Genomic DNA, 21,301 nt, shown 5'->3' on the forward strand with positions numbered 1-21,301 from the left:
GCAGTCAACGGCGCAATTGTTACCTGTAGTCATTGTAGTCGATGCAGTCGTCACCACAGATCTCGGCATCGACACTGCCGCCGACGGTGATAAAGTCTTAGACATAAGTTTTACCTCCGATTACATAGACGCCGCCATCTTCTTCGTCGACGCTCCCGTCGACAGTGTAGATTTCTCCAATATCCCCTCAGAAGGTGTGGAGGCCGGCTTCTTGACTGAATGTTTGACTTTAGTGGGTGATTGTGGACTGTGAGCTTTTCCTCTTGTTATGTTAAGTTATATTAAATTTATACAGCGCACAGCTACTGAAAGTGTCCCGGCGCTAACTCCAGAAAGAATTAAAAATTATCCATACTCCGATGTCAATCTAAAACAGCAGCGTTTTTAGTTTTTTTTAAAAAAAGCAATGGGTCATGGATACTCCTTAGAGCCATCGGTAGTAGGTTCCAAGCCAGGGACACTGATTAACAAACCCACCCACCACCACCCATGGACCCTCCGGCCCCTTTTTGCCACCTCCCCTGCTACGCCTTATCAATCACCTCACTGCCCAAAATCTAGCCCTTCCCTCTACTGGGAGCATGTGGAACATTCTAAGAACAAAACAAAAAAAAAAGACACGTCTGAAGTACCACAAAAACCTGTCCTGGAGGGTGGGTACTAGGGTAAGAAGTGGGATTTCAAAAAGACTTTATGTTTCAATTGTAAGGCAAATGGACACCTAATTGGGGGCTTTCCTGGTTCCAAAAAGGCTTCTACTAGTACACCCGCAGTTACAACTGAAGTGGTGAGTTTACAGATGGGATTCTACCGTAATCTAAAAAGTGTGGGGTTGAAGCAACTGCTCTGGCTGTCTGGCTCCGTAACCTGGACAGCCACACATCAATGGGGTTAGAGTAGAAGCACAGAGATATAGGTGCAAGTGTAACCATGGCGACTAAAAAAAAGTGGTATCCCTAGAGCAGTATTGCGCTGGACAAACTTAACTAGTCACCAATGGTGAGAACTATACTAAAGTTCATCTCATGGCTACCGTGCCCTTAAAGTGGGGAGGGGTTACTGGACAAAATTAAAAAGGTGGTTGGGTGCTTTGCCATCCCATTACAGTGTCATCTAGGGAATGATCTGGAGCCCTTAGCACGGGCCGAGGTAGAGATAATAATTCCACGCAACCATGCTGGGAATACCCGATTAGGCTGGTGTAAAAACAAGGGACACAAAGCAAAGCCCAGGGCAGAAAAGAAAAGGGGTATTGGGGCTGGAATAATGCTCCAACACTGCAAGAGAAAAGGTAAGAAGTCTGGGAAAAAAACTTCAGAGCAGCCACAAGTTTAGGTCTCCTCTCCTCTGGGAGAACACTGGTCAGACCTGGAGGAAACTGAGCCCTGGGTATCTGGGCACTCCTTTGTGGAAGACCTGTGCAACAGACAAAGATCCCGAGACCGCAAGCTGCCTCACATGAAAATGGATATTATTTTATTTTATAGTTTCATAGAGTGCAAACCAGACCCGTGAGGGTATTCCAGAGCTTTACAGGATTACGGGTGGTATACAAAGCGTACAGTAGGGAGGGACCGCTTGGGTAAAATAGGTGGATACATTATAAAAGAAAAAGGGAAAAAAAAAGAGAAAAAACACGCAGTCTGAGGCCACGGGTACTTCTGGGATAAAAATTAAAACAAGTAGATACATTATAAAAGAAGGAATGCAGTCTCAACTCTTGGGTGGGATGCCCAGGAGTGCAGGAATTGGTATCATCCGTAGGAGCAGTGGATAATGCAGAGCTGGAGGGTGGAACATGTCGCTGAGGTAATAGAAATGTTATCGTTAGATGATGTATTTGCCCATTAAGAAGGATTTGGTCTCCTTTTTAAAGTGCGCCAAGGACGGAAGTTCTTGGGTAGCCCTGTGAGAGTAGAGCATCCATATTCAAGTCTGGAAATGACTAGTGCCTGGATTGCAGTTTGAAAGTAGAAACATCGAGGAAGGGTTTTAGGTTTCTGAGGTAACTCAGGTGGAATCTGGCAGTTTTGGCCAAAGAGTTCATATGGCCACGCATGTTCAGGGTGCCGTCCAGGGTTAATCCAAGGGATTTCACAGAGTCAACAATGGTAGAAGGGCAGTTTAGTGCTGTGTTGGTCTGGATTCATTCCTGGATATCTGAATTGGTTGTGGGTGGGGAGATTAGAATAAATGCAGTTTTATTCGCGTTTAAGCTGGTTGACGGTGAGCCAATGGACTGTCGGCTTCAGGGCCTCATTCTGGGAGAAAATGTCCCCAGGGGAAGAGATTTTGATGTAGATCTGTGTATCGTCGGCGTACATAAGGTAGGCGATATTGGCAGCACCTCAGTGAGTGGTTCAAGGTAAAGGTTGACGAGGGTAGGGTAGAGGGTTGATCCTTGGGGGACTCTAACCGGAGAGGGAGCGAATAGATTACCGTTGATGAGGACTCTGAGCGATTTTGGAGGAAGGATCTAAACCATTCAAGGACTGTGCCATCCAAACCCATCCTGAGTTGGAGGCGTTCAAGGAGAAATTCGTGGTTAACCGTAACAAAGGCAGAAGATAGGTCTAGGGGGATTAGCAAACCGGTTTTGGCTTGGGGGGAGGGGGAAGTCATCCACAATGTGGGTAGGATGGTTTCCATGCTGTGTCCAGGGCTGAACCCGGATTAGAAGTAATCTAGAAGGTGGGAGTGGTTGATGTGCAGGCTCAGCTGCTGTTACACACATTTTTCCAGAACTTTGGCGGCAGCTAGGCACTTAGAAGGGGAGGATCATTTAAGTGATTGTTCAGGTTTAAAGAGGCAAGATTTCGAGAGGAGTGTTAGTCATCAAATAATCAATACAATTGTAAAGCGCACTAATTACCCATGAGGGTCTCAAGGCGCTGAAGTGTGTGTGGGGGGGGGGGGGGGGGAATATGCTGCTACTACTCAAAAAGACAGGTCTTGAGGAGTCTTCCGAAGGTTAGGAGGTCCTGGATCTGCCAAAAGAGGGGGGGGGGGGGGGGATGGGGAGGGTGTTCCATGGTCTTGGTCTTGAAGGCGAGGTGGGAGAAAGATCTGCCGCTGGAGGTTGCTCTTCGGATGTGGGGGACTGTGGCAAGGGCAAGGTCTGCGGAGCTGGCAATTGGGGGTGTAGAAGCCGAGTCATCTGTTGAGGTATGCTGGTCCAATGTGTAGTGCTTTGTGTGCATGGGTGAGGAGCTTGAAGGTGATCCTCTTGTTGATGGGGAGCCAGAGCAGGTCTCTCAGGTGGTCTGTGATGTGGCTGCGGCGAGGGATGTCTAGGATCAGGTGTGCGGTGGAGTTTTGAATGCGTTGGAGTCCTTTCTGGAGTTTGGCCGAGGCTCCTGCGTAGAGGGCGTTTCCGTAGTCCAACCTGCTGCTGACGAGGGCCTGTGTGACCGTTCTTCTAGTTTCTGTGGGGATCCACCTGTAGATCTTGGAGCATGCAGAGGGTGTTGAAGCAGGAGGATGAGACGGTGTTGACCTGTTTTGTCATGGGGAGACTAGAGTATGAACCATAGGTTGAGTGCATGGTCGGTGGGTGTTGGAGCTGTTCCCAGTGCGGTCAGCCACCAGGAGTCGTCCCAGGCCTAGGGGGTGGAGCAGAGGATGAGGATTTCCGTCTTGTCCGAGTTTAGCTTCAGTCTGCTGTTCTTCATCCACTTGGCAACGGCTTTCATTCCTTCGTAGAGGTTGATTTTGGCAGTGAGGGGGTCCTTGGTGAGGGAGAGGATCAGCAGGGTGTCGTCGGCATTGGAGATGATGTTGAGGTAGTGCAGTCTGGTGATGTGGGCAAGCGGCGCCATGTAGATGTTGAACAATGTTGGGCTGAGGGATGAGCCCTGGGGTACGCCACAGATATCGGTGGCTCTCGGTTCTGCCGGAAAGGAAAGATGTAGTCCAGTCCAGAGCCTTGCCTTGGATTCCAGCGTCATGAGGCGTGCGTAGGGTGCGGTGGCAGACTGTCGAAGGCGGCTGACAGGTCCAGGAGGATGAGGGCCGCGGTTTCTCCATAATCCAGCAGGGATCTGATGTCATTGGTGGCTGCGATGAGGGCAGTTTCGGTGCAGTGGTTGCTGCGGAACCCGGACTGGGACGGGTACAGGATGCTGTTCTCCTCGAGGTAGCGGGTCAGTTGTCTGTTGACAGTCTTAATTGATGACCTTTGCTGGGAGCAGGGCGATGGGGCGGAAGTTCTTGGGGTCAGCCTTTGATTTTTGAGCAAGGCATTGATCTTGGCGTGCTTCCAGCTCTTCGGGAAGGTTGCTGTCTCGAAGGAGATGTTGATAGCCTTCCGGAGATGGGGTGCGATGGTGGTGCTGGCTTTGTGGAAGATGTGGTGTGGGCATGGGTCTGACGGAGATCCGGAGGGGATGGTGTTCATGATTTTGATGGTGTCATTGTAGTTTGTTGGTCCAGGAGCGCAGGGGGTCGGTGCGGATGGTGGACGTGCGGACGGAGGTCTCAGTGGTTGTCGTGGCGGTTAGACCTTGAAGCGGTCGTGGATGTCTGCGTTCTTGCGATGGAAGGTGGCAAGGGAGTTGCACAGGTTTATTGTTTTTATTGAGTTTTCTATAACACTGGCCAGACCCGATGGCATTGGAACGCTTCACAACCAGATTGGTTGGTCAATATAGCGAATACAATACACAGAAGGCTAAGCGATCAACAAGTCCAACACGTACAAGTCATATAATGATTCGAAAGCGCACAGAGTGAGCATACAGCAGGACCACAAATAGAATACGCATACCAATAAGAGATTCAACTGGCCCTGAGGCAGTGAGGACAAAGTCATATCCGTAGCGAGGCCGACCCCAGGAAAAGGGGAGGGAGAGGTTAGTTGCAGGAACGTGCGATCTGAAGGCAACAAAAGTTCGGATTAGAGGGTTATGTAATTGGATTCGGGAAGGCACGTTTGTGGTAGCGGTCTTTTTGTTGGGGTTTAAACTTTAGAAAGGAGGAAACAGTTCAGATGTCGACCAGGATGGCGCTCCAGATTTTCGGAGCATTCCCAGCAAAGGAGCGGTTAGCAATTTTCTGTTTCCGAATTCCTAGGGGGATGAGCAGGAGGAAGTTTAAGCTTCTGAGTGTTCTTGCTTGACAGCCTTTCTTGAGTTTCGAGGCAAGGTATTCTGGTTTCCCTGTGTGCAAGGCTTTGTGAGTCAGGCAGGCTGTTCTAAAGCTGGCCCGCATTGCTACTGGGAGCCATTTTAGATCTCTGAGTGCGGGAGAAATGTGGTCAAATTTTTTCACTCCCGAGACCATTCTGGCCGATGCATTGAAGGTGGTTTTTAGAGGAGCTAGGTGGGAGGGGGGGGTACCAGAGAGGGTTGCGTTCCCGTAGTCCAGTCTGGATAACTCAAGAGATTGGGTGGCTTGTTTGAGATCCGCAGGTGGAATGTAGGGTTGGACTTCGTTGAGCAGTTTCAAATTGAAGAAGGAGCTCTTGGCAGTTTTTAATGTGGTTCGCCATAGATAATTTGTGGTCTAGGAGGATTCCTAGTGATTTTACAGAATTATTCAGAGCATCACGTTGAGAGTGTCAATAGCTTTTAGCCACTCGGAAACTTGCGGGTTTTCTTCCTTGTTGGAGATCAGTAGGATTCCTGTTTTAACTTGATTGAGTTTCAGGTGGTTTGAGGATAGCCATTCTTGGACTTCTTTGAGAGTATTATTGAGCCTTAGGATGTCATTGATGGAGGAGGATTCCAGGTAAATCTGGGTGTCATCTGCATATAAGTGGAAGGGGATGTTGGCTTTATTCAGAATGGAAGCGAGGGGTAACGAATAGTTTCTTACCTGCCGGTGTAGTTTTGCAGCTTGAAGATCTTTCTGGATTCACTATGCTGTGCATATTCCGCAATCTGGTGGTTGGGTCCGGAATCGTAGTCTTTTTTTCCGTAGCCCAGGTGGGCGTAGACGTCCCATCATTTGGTGTACCTTCGGTGACGTCGGCGTGCTTCCGGCGGAAGCTCCCACCCTTGGGCGCCATCTTCGGATTCTTTTTTCTTTTCTGTGCTTGCAGTGAATCCATGGCTATGTTTGTTAATCCTTTTTTAAACGGAATTCTTTTCACGTATCTTGTAAGCTTCAACTTGCTTTCTTTTCTATGTGTTTCCACCTTCTTCTCCAGCCTCATCTGTCTGGCGGAGGCGGGTGGGTTCGCTAGTGAATCCAGAAAGATCTTCAAGCTGCAAAACTACACAGACAGGTAAGAAACTATTCGTTTTGCAGCGTGAATCTTTCTGGATTCACTATGCTGTGCATAGATTTTGTAGCAGTTTTGTTAATTTTGTGGCGGCTGGGTGGAAGATGAGCGTTGGTTGTTGAATATATGTTGAAGCACTCTTTGTCCTGCTTGTTCATATGTACATCCACGCAATAGTGCTTAGTGAATGTGTGCACTGAAGCCCATGTTGCTGCCAGGCATATGTCCTGAATTGGTGTGTTGGCCAGAAAGGCAATTGTTGCTCCTTTCTTCCTGGTCCAGTGGGCCTGTGCCCCTCCTATTAGCTCCTGCCTGCTTGCTTGTGGCAGAATTGTATCGTTTGTGCGATCCATCGAGCTAAAGTGTTCTTAGTCACTGGTCTACCCATGTAACTGTTTGCGAAGGACACGAAGAACTGTTTTGTCTTCCTGTGATCCTTCGTCCTTTCAATGTAGTGCATCACTGCCTTTCTTGCGTCTAGAGTGTGGAGCGCCCTCTCAGCGCTTGTCGTGGGGTTCTGGAAGAAGCTATGAATCTGAATACTCCGATTCATGTGGAACCTTGACACCACCTTTGGCATGAAGTGCGGGTCTGTTCTCGTCACGACCCTGTCACTGTGTATCTGGATGTAGGGTTCCTGCAGTGTTCGTGCCTGTAGTTCGCTCACCCTATGTAGCGAATGATTGCTACCTGAAAGGCCGCTTTCATTGTCAGCATTTGCAGTGATGCCTTGTGGATGGGTTCCAAAGGTGCTTTCATGAGCTCGGTCAGTACCACATTCAGGTTCCAAGCCAGCGGCGGCATCCTTTTTGGTGGCGCTATTCTCTTAGCCCCTACCAGGAATCTTTTTACTACTTGAGATGTAAAGAAGCGAGGATGAGCTTAGCTTGGCTCTTATTAGGTGCGAGAGGTATCTTAGCACAGTGGATTCCTTGGTTAGCTTTCTCTGGAGTTTTTTCTTGCAGCACCATTGAGTGAATCCTTTCTATTTTTCCCCATAGCACTTGCGTGTGCTGGGCCTCCTTGCCTCTCGCAGCACCCGTAGGGTGCTCTCTGGTAGTTTCAGATGTGCAAACTCCAAGTCCTCAGGAGCCAAGCTGATAGGCTGAGGCCCTTCGGCTCTGGGTGTAGAACTTCTCCCTTTTCCATGGAGAGTAGGTCTTTTCTTTTTGGGAACTTGTGGGGTGGACCCTGTGCCAGGTCTGCCTGGCCCATTGTGGTGCCACCAGGATGAGCGTCATGTTGCTAGTCATGCATTTTTTGAGAACCCTGGGAATCAATGGTATCGGGGGGAAAAGCGTAGGCAAATGTTTTTGACCAGCTTATCCATAGGGCATTCCCTTGGGATAGTGCCTCTGGTTGTCTGGATGCAAAGTACTGGAATTTTGCATTCTGGCGTGTTGCAAACAGGTCTATTGTCGGAGTGCCCCACCTCCTGAATAGTGTCTCTGTTTCCTGTATGGGGAGTTGCCACTCGTCGGATGCTGAAGTTTACCTGCTGAGCTAATCTGCTTCTACATTGTCCTTCCCTGGCAGGTGTATGGCTAGCAGGTCTATTTTGAGTGGTATTGCCCATCTCCAGATCTCCTGTGCCGAGCTTGACAGAGGGAATGATTGTGTTCCCCCCTGCTAGTTGATGTAAAACATTGTTGTGGTGTTGTCTGTCTGTATCAGCACCTTCTGGTTGTACAGTTGTTTCTAAAAGGCCTTGAGGGCAAGCACTGTTTTCAGCTCCAGGAAATTGATGTGTTTGACCGCATCCCATCGGCTCCATAGACCCCTCACTCTGAGCTTGTTCATGTGTGAGCCTCATCCCTTCTGGGATGCGTCTGTGGTGATGGTCACTGTTGGGTCCGGTGGCGTTAGAGGCTTTCCTATTGTTATCCTTTCCTTGGTCCACCACTTTATTTCTTCCTGCACTTTGTGCATTACAACCACTAGATCCTCCCAACTTCCTGTAGCTTGTGACAGTTGCTGTTGCAGCCACTCTTGGAGTGGTCTCATCTGCAGGCATACATTGGGGACCAGGTGTATGCATGACGCCACCATTGCCAAGATCTTGCTCACTGTCCTCGCTGTCAGAGCTCGCCCCTTCTGGTAGTGACATTTCTCCCTCAGTAGGCTGAGTGTCTCTTCTCGCTGGTTAACACCCTGCATTGGACGGTGCTGATTTGAGCTCCCAGGAAGATCTTCACTTGCTCCGGTTCCATCGAGCATTTTCCCCAGTGTATGGAGAATCCCAGGCTTGCTAGCGTTCTTGTGACCTGTTCTGCAGGATCTTTGCATGTCTTGTAAGAGCTTGCCTTTACGAGCCAGTCGTCGAGGTAGGGGTACACGTGTATCCCCTCTCTTCGCAGATGTGCGGCCACTGCTACGAGGCATTTGGTGAATACCCTTGGTGCGGACTTTAGACCGAATGCCAGGGTTCTGAATTGGTAGTGATCCTAATTTACTGTGAATCAAAGCATGTGCTTGTGCTTCCTGTTCATGGGGATGTGAAGGTACGCATCTTTGAGGTCTATGGTGGATAAGAAGTCCCCGACCTTTATCTGTGGGATGACCTCTTGTAGGGACGTCATCTTGAATTTTTTAGTCTTTACATATTTGTTTAGAAACCGTAGATCCAGGATGGGTCTTAGGCTTTCGTCCACTTTTGGCACCAGGAAGTAGTTTGAGTACACTCCCCTGTTCCGTTCTTTGAATGGGACCGGTTCAAAGGCCTCTTTGAGGAGGAGTTCTTGAGCTTCCTCTTGGAGCAAATGCAGCTCCCTTCCTGAGTGCTCTCTTTTCTTTGGCTTTCTGTTTGGTGGTCTCTTTTCCAACTCTATGCCATATCCGAACTGTATGATGTGGAGTATACACTTGTCTGTGGTTATTTTCCTCCACTCGGAGGTACAATCTCAGCCTGCCTCCTACTGGTGTTACATGTTCTTTTGTGTCTTGTCCGTGTAGCCCTCTCCTCTTTGCTTTTCCGTGCTCTTCCCTCGGAGGGTTTGAGTGGGTGGGCACCTTTTCCTGTGTGAAGTCACTTAGAGGGTGGTTGTTCACAGCCTCTCCTTCTCTGGCCCGCCCGTTTCCTCTGCCGCGAAAGGACTGGCCCCTGTTCTGGTAGTTCCAGTTTTGCTTCTGCTGGCCCTGGTTGTCACTTTGTTGACCCTGGTGGAACGCCTGGTGTGGTTGTCCTTGCTGGTTTCCACCCCTTTTGTTCGGCCTCCGCGTAGGAGTGCCTCTTCTCATCCCCCTGAGTTGCAGGACCCCCATGGACCTTGCCGTCTTGTGGTCTTTCTTCAGTTGTGTGAGTTCCTCATCAAATGGGGCTCCGAACAGTATTTCTCTATTGAAAGGGGTGTTCAGGATGTTGTTTTGAACCTCAGTCTTGAAGCCTGAGATCCTGAGCCAGGCTTGCCTTCTCTCTGATTCCTATAGCCATCAGCCTGCTGGATATTTCTGCCCCGTCCAAGGCGGTCTTCAGGCACGAGTTTGCGTTGCTTTTCCCCTCTTCCACGAGGTGAGCGGCTCTCTGCTGCTGTTCCTCTAGGATGTGTTTGAGCAATTGGTTCATCTCGTCCCAATGCTGGTACTGGTGCCTGTTGAGAAGGGCGTTGGAGTTTGCCATCCTCCAGTGCATTGCTGCGTTTCTCTCAATTTTTCTGCCTGTTAGGTCCATTCGCCTGCTTTCCTTGTCAGATGGTGGCCCAGATGTTGTTGGGACGTTGGCCCTTCTTCTGGCCGTTGCGGCTATAATTGAGTCTGCTGAAACTGACCCCTGGATGTAAGGGGGATCCTGGGAGGAGAACTTGTACTTCTTCTCCGTCCTTGGCGAGACGGACCTGCAGGTAGCTGGTTCTCTGAACGCCTCTTTGCCCTGTGCCAGAATACTCTTGAGCATGGGCAGGAAGTGGCTTTTTGTCTGTGCGGGGAGCAGGAAATCTGCCTTAGCCTTCTCCTCCTCCAATTTGGCTTCATAAGCTGCTGCAGCATTCTTGACGACCTCATAGTAGGCCCCAATGTCATCTGGCGGCGATGGCCTCGAGGGGTATGTCTCCACAGCCTCCTCCGGGTTTTCGGCCTCAATGTCCTGCCAATCCTGGTCCTAAGCCGTCAAGGATCCAGAGTCGTAGCTCGAACGCGGGTCCCCATAATCACCCTCTGTGTAATAGAGGTCCTCCTCTTCTCCCTGCTCCGAGGGCTCCGGAGTTTTCTGCAGCTCTTCGGCGTCGAACTCCTCGTGTTCTTCTATCTCTTTGAGGACAGTCGTGGGCTTCGAGGGGAACCTGAAGCTTTTAATTTTGTCTTCGAAGTCCTTCTTCCTCTGGATGATGTTGTGAATCTCTGCCTTGAGCCTTCTTTCTCTCCATCTGTGCGGCCTGCTCGGCGTCGAGCGTTTCGGTCGCCCTCTTAGGCGGCCCCGTCGACGTCGGAGCGGCTCTTTCGAGGTCGAGGGTCCCTTTTCGGGAGCTTGCTTTGACAACCCTTGTTTTTCGCTGGTCTTTGCCGCCTGGGAGTCCTTCTCGAAGTATCCGCTGGGCTGTTTTTCGGGGACCGCAGCTTCGGTCGAAGATTGACGCCGGTGCTCCCTTCGAGGCTCTAGACTCTGATTTTCAAGAGTCAACCTCAGGTTTTCGAGGCCCTGTCGAGGGTTTCGGAGTCGTAGACTCTCCTACCTTGTCTGACGATTTCTTATCGGTCTCTGCGACCGTGGAGACATCTGGACCTTCGGCGATGTTGTCCTAGTCGTCGGAGAGGCCCAGGTCGTACAGCGATGGGGCCTTGCCCTTGCCCTGCATCGTGTGGTGAGCGGTTTTTCCCGAATCCTCAGCTTCTTCGGCGTGAAGACTGAGCAGGCGTTGCAGTCCTTGCTCCCGTGGTCGATAGGCAGACAGAGGTTGCAGACCGGGTGCTGGTCTCTCTGCACGTACTTGTGGTGGCAATTACGGCAGGTTTTAAATGGTGTGTTGTCCATTACTGCGCTCAGGGGGTCCCCTGTGTGTGCATTCTCCGTCCCGGCTCTGATGATCTCCTCCTGGTCTTCGAGTTTTTTCCTGAAGAAATTCACTTATTTTTCTCCTCCAAAACTTCTGGAGCTTCACGCGACGATCCAGACCTAACGGCGGAAAAAAGAATCTGAAGATGGGGCCCAAGGGTGGGAGCTTCCACCGGAAGCATTCCGACGTCACCGAACGTACACCAAATGGTGGGACGTCGACGCCCACCTGGGCTACGAAAAAAAAGAAGAAAAAAAAAGACTACGATTCCGGACCCAACCACCAGATTGCAGAATATGCACAGCATAGTGAATCCAGAAAGATTCACACTGCAAAACATGTAGATATTGAACAGTTGCAGAGAGAACAGAGCTTTGGGGGACGCCTCTGTTCACAGGGAGAAGGTCGGAGGTGTATGACTTGATTTTGACTCTCTGGGAACGATTCTGGAAGAAGGATGAGAACCATTGTAGAACCTGGTCTTCAGCCCCAACTCTCTCCTTGAGGGCCTTGATGAGAAGATTATGATCCACTGTGTCGAATGCTGCTGACAGACCGAGGAGGATGAGTAGACAGCGGTGGTCTGAGTCAAGGGAGTGACTGATGTTGTCGACAATGTTAAGGATTGCAGTTTTGGTGCTATAGCCTTTTCTGAAACATGATGGATGTTGATCTAGAAGGTTGATGATGTCATTCTGTTTATTCAGTTGGTGGAGCACGCATTTTTCCAGAAATTTTGGCCAATAAGGGGAGATTGGAGACCGGTCTAAAGTTGTTCAAGTCTTTTTAGTCAAGGCCTGTTTTTTTTTAGGAGAGGGGTAACTTGTCCGATCTTGAGGCATTCTGGTATGATACCGTTTTTCAAGGAACTGTTTATGTTTTCGCACCAGATAGGAGCGAGGGCGAATTTCAGATCTTTGACCAATTGGGAGGGTAGAGGGTCCATATTGTGGGATGAGGCCTTCGATGAGGCGATTAAGTTGAGAATCTCAGTTTCCGAGACGGGATCGAAGGCGGAACAGGTGCGTGCAGGAAGCCTACTGGAGGAGGATTAGATAGTTATAAGGCTGTTGCCTGGAGGAGGTAGGTTAATGTCAAGGGAAAGTTCGATCTTGTCGATTGTCGTTGAAAAAGTTGATGAAGTTGTCGCATAAGGCTTTAGAGGGATGGACGAGGGAATTAGACGGTTTGGAGGTTTGCTTTTTAACTATGTCAAATAGTTCTCTTGGTCTGTTTTTTAAACTTGTCGAGCGCATTGAAAAAGAAGTAGTTTTTTCCTTTAGTGATGTGGTTTTTGTACTCTTCTTGCTAATTTGAGCTTTTCACAGTGGGTGGAGGAGGCGTTCTTTCTCCAGAGCCGTTTCTTAGGCTCAGAGTTTCCTTCTTTCATCTTTAATGTCCTTGTTAAACCATGTTCTTGAAGGGATGTTCCTGTTTTTTTTATTTCACGGGGCGAGTTGATCTAAGATGGAGGGCACTGTTGTGTTGTAATGTGCTGTGAGTTCAGCGGTAGAGAGGTCTGGGGAGATGGGAAGGAGGGAGACTTTCTTCTAGATAAGTAGTGCAGATCTGCAACAGATTCCTGGACCACTTGCAGTGGGGGGGGGGGTCTCTAATGGGGAGCTGGTGAGCGAGCGAAGGTGGGATGTCGTTATTGTTGGAGCTGGGGTTGGAGAGTTCCGTCACGATGCTGAAGAGCTCTTTGCTGTTGTGTGCGTTGTTGTCTAGGCGGTCTTTGAAGGAGGCTCTTTTGGCGGATCTGATGAGGTGATGGGTGTCTGCAGGTGGCGTTCTTGTGGGCTGTGTTGCTGTCCGGGGTCTGTTCAGGGAGCAATTTCTTCTCTTAGTTTCGGAAGGTTTGCTTGGAGGCCTTGAGGGAACCAGCTGGCTTTATTGTTGGTGTGTTTGTTGGAGGGTTTCTTGATCGGGGAGAGGGTGTTGACGCAGTCGATCCACTGTCTAAGGTTGCGGGCGGTGGTGTCAGGGCGGGTCGGTGGGCTCCGGGCGAGGGTGGTGGTTAGCTAGTCTTTGGTGACTTTTATCCAGCAGCAGCGGGGGATCTGTGGGGTGCGGTGGGTTTCCGGAAGGTGAAGTGGATGCTGCGATGGTCGGTCCAGTGGAGTTCAGTCGTGTGGTTGAAGGAGAAGTGGGCACTTGCGGAGAAGATGGGGTCAAGCGTGTGGCCAGCGGACCGGGTAGGTGTTGTGACGAGTTGTTAGAGTCCGAGGTTGTCGATCACGGTGGTGGAATTGCAGTCGTCGTTGTTCGAGGTGGAAGTTCAGGTACCCGAGAAGGATTTAGTCTGGAGGCGAGAGTGTGTGTACTGACTAGGTTAGCAATGGAGTCGCTGAACTGTGGTCGAGGTCCGAGGGCTCTGTAGACTAGGGTTCCTCTGAGGGTGTTGGGAATCGGTGTGGATCTGGAAGTACAGGTGTTCGGCAGTGCTGAGGGTGTCGTCTGTGTTGATCAAGAGAGTGTTCCTGTGGACGATGGCGATTCCTCCTCCTGCTCCGTTGGTGCAGTCCCTGCGGGTTATCTTGTAGCCGTCCGGGATGGCTATGGCGATGTTGGGTGCCGAGGCGGGGTTCAGCCAGGTCTCCGTCAGGAAGGCGACATATGGGGAGGTTGAGTCAAGTAGCCCCCAGAGTTGAACAGAGTGTTTGCTGGTGTTGAGGAGATTGCATCTGAGGTAGTGGAGTTCTTTCCTGGTGGGTGGATTAGCGGATCGAATGCTATTGAAGCTGCAGTTCTGGCAGGAGAAGGTTATTTGGTGCGCTTCGGGCGTCTAGGAAGCAGGTGTGTGATCGTCTGATGTTGTGTGTGGAGGGGTACTGCTATCGTAGCAGCATCTGGTGTCGTGGCGTTCGTGGGGGCCAGGGATTCTGTAGCTGGGTGCGGTCCAGGCGCAGACGGGCTTGCCTTAGGCACGCCTTTGGCGCGATCGCCATAAGAGGGGGGAGGTGGGTGGGAGGAGCAGCTGGGAGCAGACAAATGAGAGCGGGCGGGAAACTGGAGTGAGAAACAAGGAGGGGTACAGAAAGCAAAAGAGGTCACAGGGCACAGAATAGCGCAAGAGGGGAAAAAGGAGGAATGAAACGAAGACAAAATAAACAATGACAACAAAAAGCAATAAAGTAACAGTGAGCAACCAAGGGCCTACCACTAGCCACTAGGGATGAGGCGCAGGTTGTAGCCTGCAGGTGGAGGAGGGCCTCCAACTTCCTCCAGCAGCAGCAGCAGCTGGGCTAAGGCAACAGGCGGTTAGATTTTAAAGTTGGACCAGTGCGCTTGGTTTTTGTGTGAGGTATGGGAAGACATCGCGGAGATAAGAGGTAGAGCCGGCAGATTTTGATGGTTAGCTAGGGATTTAACTTCATTTCACAGGGCAGAGATTTTGTTGCCGAAGAAGGATGAAAATTCCTCGCTTGATATTAGGGGTTTAGGTGTTTGTTTGGAGCTTTTCCCTAGTGTGTTGGATTGGTGTTTGACCAAGTTAAACAGCTTGCGAGGTCGATTTTTGGCGGCAAGCTCTGTTCAGAAGAATTCTTATTTTATAGTTGAGGATTTTGTTTATTGTTGGAATTCCTGGTCTGGCGGAGAAGTTTTAGATGGGTTGCTGATGGGTGTTTCCAGTTTTGTTCAGTCTGGCGAAGGTATCTCCTCTCCTTGTTGAGGGATCCGTTGAACCAGGTCATCAGGAATATCAGATATAGTGGAGGAAGTCTCACAATGTGCTGCCACTTTCCCGTGATCAAGGTTCTTGGTGTCTCTAACCCATCGTTTGGTAATCACAGGTTGTGCTGTTCATGTCTCGTGGGTGCTAGGCAGGGGGATGGTGATGGCGTGGTGGTCAAACCAATCACAAGGGTCAATAGAGATAAGTTTGACCTAAGCAATGATATGTCAGAGGCTCCAACAAAACATTGGGAGGAGGGATGGCGCCTCAGCAATACAGAGTTCTCACTCTCATTGGCCCATTACATCCCCTTAGCTGGGCATCTTGGCCAGGCAAAGACTTGGAGTAGGAAAGTTGTCCACTTCTACTGTCAAAACATGTACCAGAAAGTGAAGGAGTTTTGCAACAACTGTGTTACCTGTCAAGCCAATGGCAAAACGGGTACCAACCCTAAGCCCTATTTTGTTACATCCAAGTTAAGATTTTGGCATTTCACAAACATAATTCTAAAAGAATACATAAAAACGCATTAGAGATATAGACATAGTAGATACATTATCATCCATATAGTTACACATTCAGCTCATGATGCATCTGCCACCAGCTGCACATCTTATACTTTCGGTGGCCTAACTGGACCTCATCGATCGGTTTCTCATGGCTGGCTCACCAGTCCACCCCCCACCACCCTTACAATAAGGCGTGATTCCGGCAACTTCCAGTTACGGACGATATCTTGTTTGCCCAACAATGTGGCCATCCCAATAACGTTTCTCTCCAGTCTCAGTCATCTAACTTCCTCCAAGAGGCACAACAGGGCTGTCCTCAGGCAGCCCCATTCTGTCTCTTGGAGGAAGATCACAATGACATACAAAAAGTGTGAGATGCACATCCTCTTAAATAAGGCTACCCGTCCTATAGCGATTAGAGGCAGGAGGCCCCATTTCCACAGGACCTAGTCAGGGTGATCATAAGGGGCTGAAAACTAAGAGTCCAGGCCAGGGCTTGGCAGTGAAGAATATCTAGAGATCTAAATATTTGAAGGAGACAACATATCGAGATCGCAGGGTGCCAAGAATGTCCTCTTGTGTCTTCAACTGGTACCAACAGCGACCTGTTCATGTTTTTCTGCAGACCACATGCTTCACAATATGGGTGGAGGCGTCTGGTGCTGAAAGACTGCAGGTCAGCCAGAAATAATAGGATGTTATCCGCTTACAGAGCTTTGCGCTTTTCAGGATCCTCCTCTTAAAGCCAACCCAAATGTGGGTGTTGCATCTGATAATACGTGCAAAGAGTTAGATTACTAGGGTAAGTAATGGAGACAGATGACAGCCCTGGTTGGAGCCCCAGACTACTGAAAAGGGCGGGGGATAGGGCTCAGTTTACCTGAACTTGGGATGCAAGGGAATTGTATGGTAGGCTGATGAGTCTGAGGAAGTAGGTTCCAAAACATGCATGCTTCAGCACAGCTTCCAAGGTCCACGCCCCAGTGTAAAGGGCCTTTTCAAAGTCAATTTGGACGAAGACCAGGGAGCTGCTCAAACGGGACAGCTGGGACAGGGAGAGTTGTACCCTCCGTGCACAACAGCAGGGGATCCTGCCAGGCATGAGCCAACATTTGTTCTGGGTGGACTAGGTAACTCAGTTTCTGACTTAATGTAATCACTCGGACTTCCGCAAACACTTTGATGTTTCTTTTTTTGAGAGGGATGGGCATATACGAGGTGCAATATTCTGCCGGTTGGTTGGCCTTGAAAAATAACAATGGCAGTGCCCAGGTTTGGGGGTGAAAGATCCATGCTCTGCCACCTCAGTTTAGAGGGCCAGTAGGTGAGGGAACAAACGGGCCAGGTTGCTTTAAAGGAATTTCACGGAGAACCAGTCTGTGCCAGGGGTCTCGCCCGAATTGAGATCTGAAATAGCTATGTTTATGTCCACAGTTGTGAGCGGTTGGTCAAGTTCTCGGGCCAGAGACAGCAGGGAATCAAGTGTAGGGGGAATGTCCTTTAGCAGTGGAAATGCAGCTCCTGTGGGGGTAGAGGGGTTGCCACTTAGAAGTCTTGATACACCGCGAGGACCTGAGCTACCTCAGGCATACTTTCATGAAGCGTTCCATGAGAATTTCGAATGGCCGGTACGGTTCTAGTCAAGGCCGCATAAGCTGCCGGACAATATAAGAGCTTGCTAGATTGGTCTCTATGTTCGGAGACCAGCTGGGTCAACGCTCTCCCGCACTGCCTAGCATCCTCTATGAAGATCTGCTTCAGGGTGGCCAGAACAGATTATCTCTATGGACTGGTGGTCCTGCAACTGTCGCTCAATGTCACAGAGGCCCAGCCACAAGTCCACCACTCCAGATAGGATCTGGGCTTCAAAATCCCTTACCTGTAGCAGTTGGCGTATCTCCTTTCCACTTACATGTCCCTTGGTCAGACCCCCTTGAGGTGGGTTTGCTGGACACCCATAGGGGTTCCAGCAGAGGGCTCAGTATTACAGTTTAGCTTAAATGAGATCTGGAGTTCCTCCGCTATAAAGTCAATACAGTCGTGGTCTACTAGATGCCAGGCGTTGAAGCGCCACATAGCTCGTAAGGAGACTGAAGAGTTTCCATTACAGAGATGAAGGGTGTGTGATGTGAGATGCCTCAGGGCAGGAAGTCAATGGATGGGAGCCAAATCTGACTGATTCAATCAGGATTTGTAGAACACAGCAGCTTCACCAGTGAGGGTCTCTAGGTCTGGAACCCATTTTATGCTCTGCTGACACGTAAGTGTACAAGCGTGAGGGGTTCCATAATCTCCAAGCATCGCTTAGGACATTTGAGTAGGTCTACAATGTAAGTTGGGATGAGAGTGTAATTAGGCACAGCCAAAGGGCCTCGGAAATATCCAGAAAGGGGTCGGAGAAAGCGTTAAAAAAACACCACATCTACCAATCAGATAGTCCAAGTAGCGGGGGCACCACAAGGTCATGGGGTGCCTGCAGTGTCCAGTGCAACATATGTTGGGGAACGTAGGCAGATAAGAAGTTCTGGTGTCTAGTCTCTAGAGTGCCCTCCGTTTCTATGTACCTCCCCTGCAGGTCAATGTAGGAGGAGGACAATGACATTGGGAAGGCCTTGTGCAGCAAGATCGCAACCCCTCATGAACCTCTGAAGAAACAAGCATGAAAAACTCAAGTCACAGCCAAACCGGATGAGCAAGGGACAGTGGGACCCTAAAAGATGTGTTTCGTGGAGCATGACCACATCCTAGCGAAACCGCTTTATATAACAAAGTACAGGCAATCCCTTATCGATAAAGAACATAGTTTACATTCCAGGAAATTACCATTACCATGTGTGGCAGGGCTGCAAAGTGGTGTACTGGCCACTCTCCTCATGAGAGGCCTCCCGGTCCAAATAGGGATAGACTCAGTGGAGCCATAGAGCATGTTGTATGTGAGTGGACCCAGTGGAGGAAATTTGTTGTTGGTGCCTGCAAAAGAAAGTCAGAACAATAAAGGAAAACAGAACATTAACCCATCCCACCACACCGCCCCCCTCAACACATACTCCTAACTATGAAGCATCTGTCGCCAAACATTCAAATATAAAGAAACTAGTAGGGTGTCAGGATTAAATCCTAGGCTCCCTGTTGCCCAATAGAAGGATCATGGTAGCTGACAGCAATTTCTGATTATCACAATAAAACAACAAAAGAACGTAAGAACACAGGATAACACTCCCTCCAACCCATAACCAAAAAGACGACATGTAATACAGCAATAGAGTAGTTCACAGCTTATGTAGCAATGGTTGGCCATCCATGAAAGGGTTATTCTGCACCTCTCCATCTGCGGGGGTCAAGTGAGTGGCTCATGTTCGCCATCTCGAGTCTGAAAGATTGTGGGGGTGCCAGAGAGCGACACCTTTGGGTCAAGAGCTTCTGATTCACTCCCAGTAGGAGATGAGCTCACAGGGCTCGAAAAATCTGAATAATTGTATTAGTCCTGTAGGTCTAATACCTTGAAAAATCACCTTGACCTAACTGCAACCTACTTGACCTCAGTCTCTGAAAGCGGAGCAAATGTGACAAGATTTAAAGGCATCTTTATTGCTCATTAGCTTGGTGAGCAATAAAAATGCCTTCAAATCTCATCTTGTCACATTTGCTACGTTTTCAAAGACAGAGAACAAAAGTTTGTTAGTTTTCCTATTCGCCAGAAAGGGTGAGTAGGACCTAAAATTAGCTCTTCCTTAATTCTACCTCGCAAATGCGAGCGGGCGAGTGGATTGGTCAAGCCCTAGCCAGTAACCCTTGTCTCCTGTGCTGGTTCGGTCGGCCCCTGCTTGAGTGGGTTGTCTTTCCCCCATGGTACTCGAGAGAGCTCTAGGAGACCCAGCTGTCCTAGAGTTTGTGCATCTTCAATTCTGGTGGATCGGAGTAACCGTTGCCCCATTGCCCACTTCCATGCTTGTTGGGGAATGTCAAAGAAATAGGTGGAAGAGTTGAAAATTACTTTCAGACGGACCAAGAATAGGAGCATATATTGGATATGATGGGCCAGGAGTTTGTTGAACACCCTCAAACAAGCATCTGTGCGGCAGGACCGCCCGGGTGTAGTCTGAAGACCATGAGCTTCGTGTTGAAGCGCAGATCTTGATCCTCCTTGAAGATGACATTCCGATAGTGGTGGTTGAAGATGCAGCCTATCATGGGGCGAGAAACCATTACAGGCGGCCTGTTAGCCATGACCCGATACTCCCTCTCATCCAAAAAACAAAGAGACAGCTTATCCAATGGGACGCAAGAACAGAACCATTGCTCCAGAAAGCAGTCTGTCCCGGAGGTCTCTACCCCCTCTGGGAACCCAATGAGGCACAGGTTGTTTCTCAGGAATTGCTTTCGGCACCCTCTTTTCGTTCTTCCAGTGTATCCATTGTGGAGAGCAACTAGAGACCTGCAGTTTAAGGGTTGTCACTTCATCTTCAACCACGGAGACCCAGGCTTTAGCCACCCTACCTACTATTTTGTGAGTATCTTAGTGCAGGAAGATACATCCACCCAGAACTTATCCACTTTTGTCTGTACTGCTTCCCTGGAGCCTTGAATTGCTTTGAGGATGATGGGCATGGCAGTTTATTGTTATTGATGGGAGAGTTGGTTTGCGGTCTACCCGGTATGTGCAGTAGGTGCAATATAGTAGTATTTTTGTGGCCAGTCTCCAACTGCAGAGACACATTCGCCATGGGAGGGTATAGGCACAACCCAAGTGGCCCACTTACTACAGGGCAGCGCGAGCAGCCAGAAAAGGCAGACACGAGGTGGATCTTTGAGAATCATCGTTGCAGTGCAATACCCCAATTAGATACAGTGCAGGATTCAGACTTCGGCAGTTCCCCACACTTATCCAAGCACCACAGAGCCATTGAGGCAGTCTATGACCTCTTAATCAAGAAATGATATATAAAGCATGGCATATCACCTGTGAGTGTCTCAAGGCACTGGAGCTGCTCAACTGCTTTGTGGTGATTTGTTGATTCGAACAGCCAGGACTTGCGCAATTTCCTGAATTGCCGGGGTGATTGGGGTAGTCAGGGGGTGCAGTGGAAGGCCGTTCCAAGCTTTGGGCACCAGGTGTGAGGAGCGCCATCGGCCATTAACTTGGCAGATCCGAGAAGTTGTGTGCGAGAAAGAGGGAAGAAGATGGCAGGTGTCCGGTCGGTTAGTGGAAAGTTATGCTTTTGTTGATTTATGTTGGTCCTTCAATGTGCAGGACTTTGTATGAGTAGATCAGCATCTTTAACTGGAATCTCTTCTGTATCTGGAGCCAGTGGAGCTTCTGGAGGTGGGGTGTGATGCTGGTCTGTCTGGGGCGATCGAGGAAGAGTTTTGCAGCTGAGTTTTGTATTGACTGTAGACTCTTCAGGAGATGTGCGGTGAGTCCTATGTAGAGAGTGTTCACACCGTCCAGCCAGCTGGTGACAAGGGCCTGCATAACAGTCCTTCCAGTGTTGAGTGGGAGCCAACTGAAGACCTTGCCAAGCATGTGTAGGGTGTGGAAGCAGGCAGATGAGAATGAGTTTACCTGCTTATTCAGAGATAGCTTGCTGTTCCAGATGACGCAGAGGTTGCATACGGGGTCTGTCAGGAGGGGGAATCGGCCAAGTTAAGCAGGCCATCGTGCATTGCTCCATGATGAGATGTTGTTCCCAAAGATCAAGACTTCCGTCTTGTCAGGGCCGAGCTTGGGATAGTTGTCCTTCCAGTCAGCAGCATATATCATACATCTGTGGAAGTTGCCTCTGGTGGTGGAGGGGTCTTCGGACAGCGAGAGGATGATGTGGGTGTCAAGTGAATAGGAGATGATGTTGAGTCTGTGCGATCTGACGGTGTTGGCCACGGGATCATATGCATGTCAAAGATTGAGGGG

General features: G+C 49.6%; 1 long non-coding RNA gene across 1 annotated transcript in view; it reads right to left on the reverse strand.

Moving 5' to 3' along the window:
- The window catches only part of LOC144754104 (uncharacterized), a 60,446-nt gene that overhangs the window by 25,673 nt on the left and 13,472 nt on the right, over nucleotides 1-21,301 (reverse strand). Inside the window, exon 2 of the long non-coding RNA XR_013594663.1 lies at nucleotides 18,223-18,363. This is a non-coding gene — a long non-coding RNA (uncharacterized LOC144754104). The remainder of the gene's footprint in view (nucleotides 1-18,222; nucleotides 18,364-21,301) is intronic.

Source organism: Lissotriton helveticus, chromosome 5_1 (assembly GCF_964261635.1).
Source record: "Lissotriton helveticus chromosome 5_1, aLisHel1.1, whole genome shotgun sequence".
Lineage (NCBI taxonomy): Eukaryota > Metazoa > Chordata > Amphibia > Caudata > Salamandridae > Lissotriton > Lissotriton helveticus.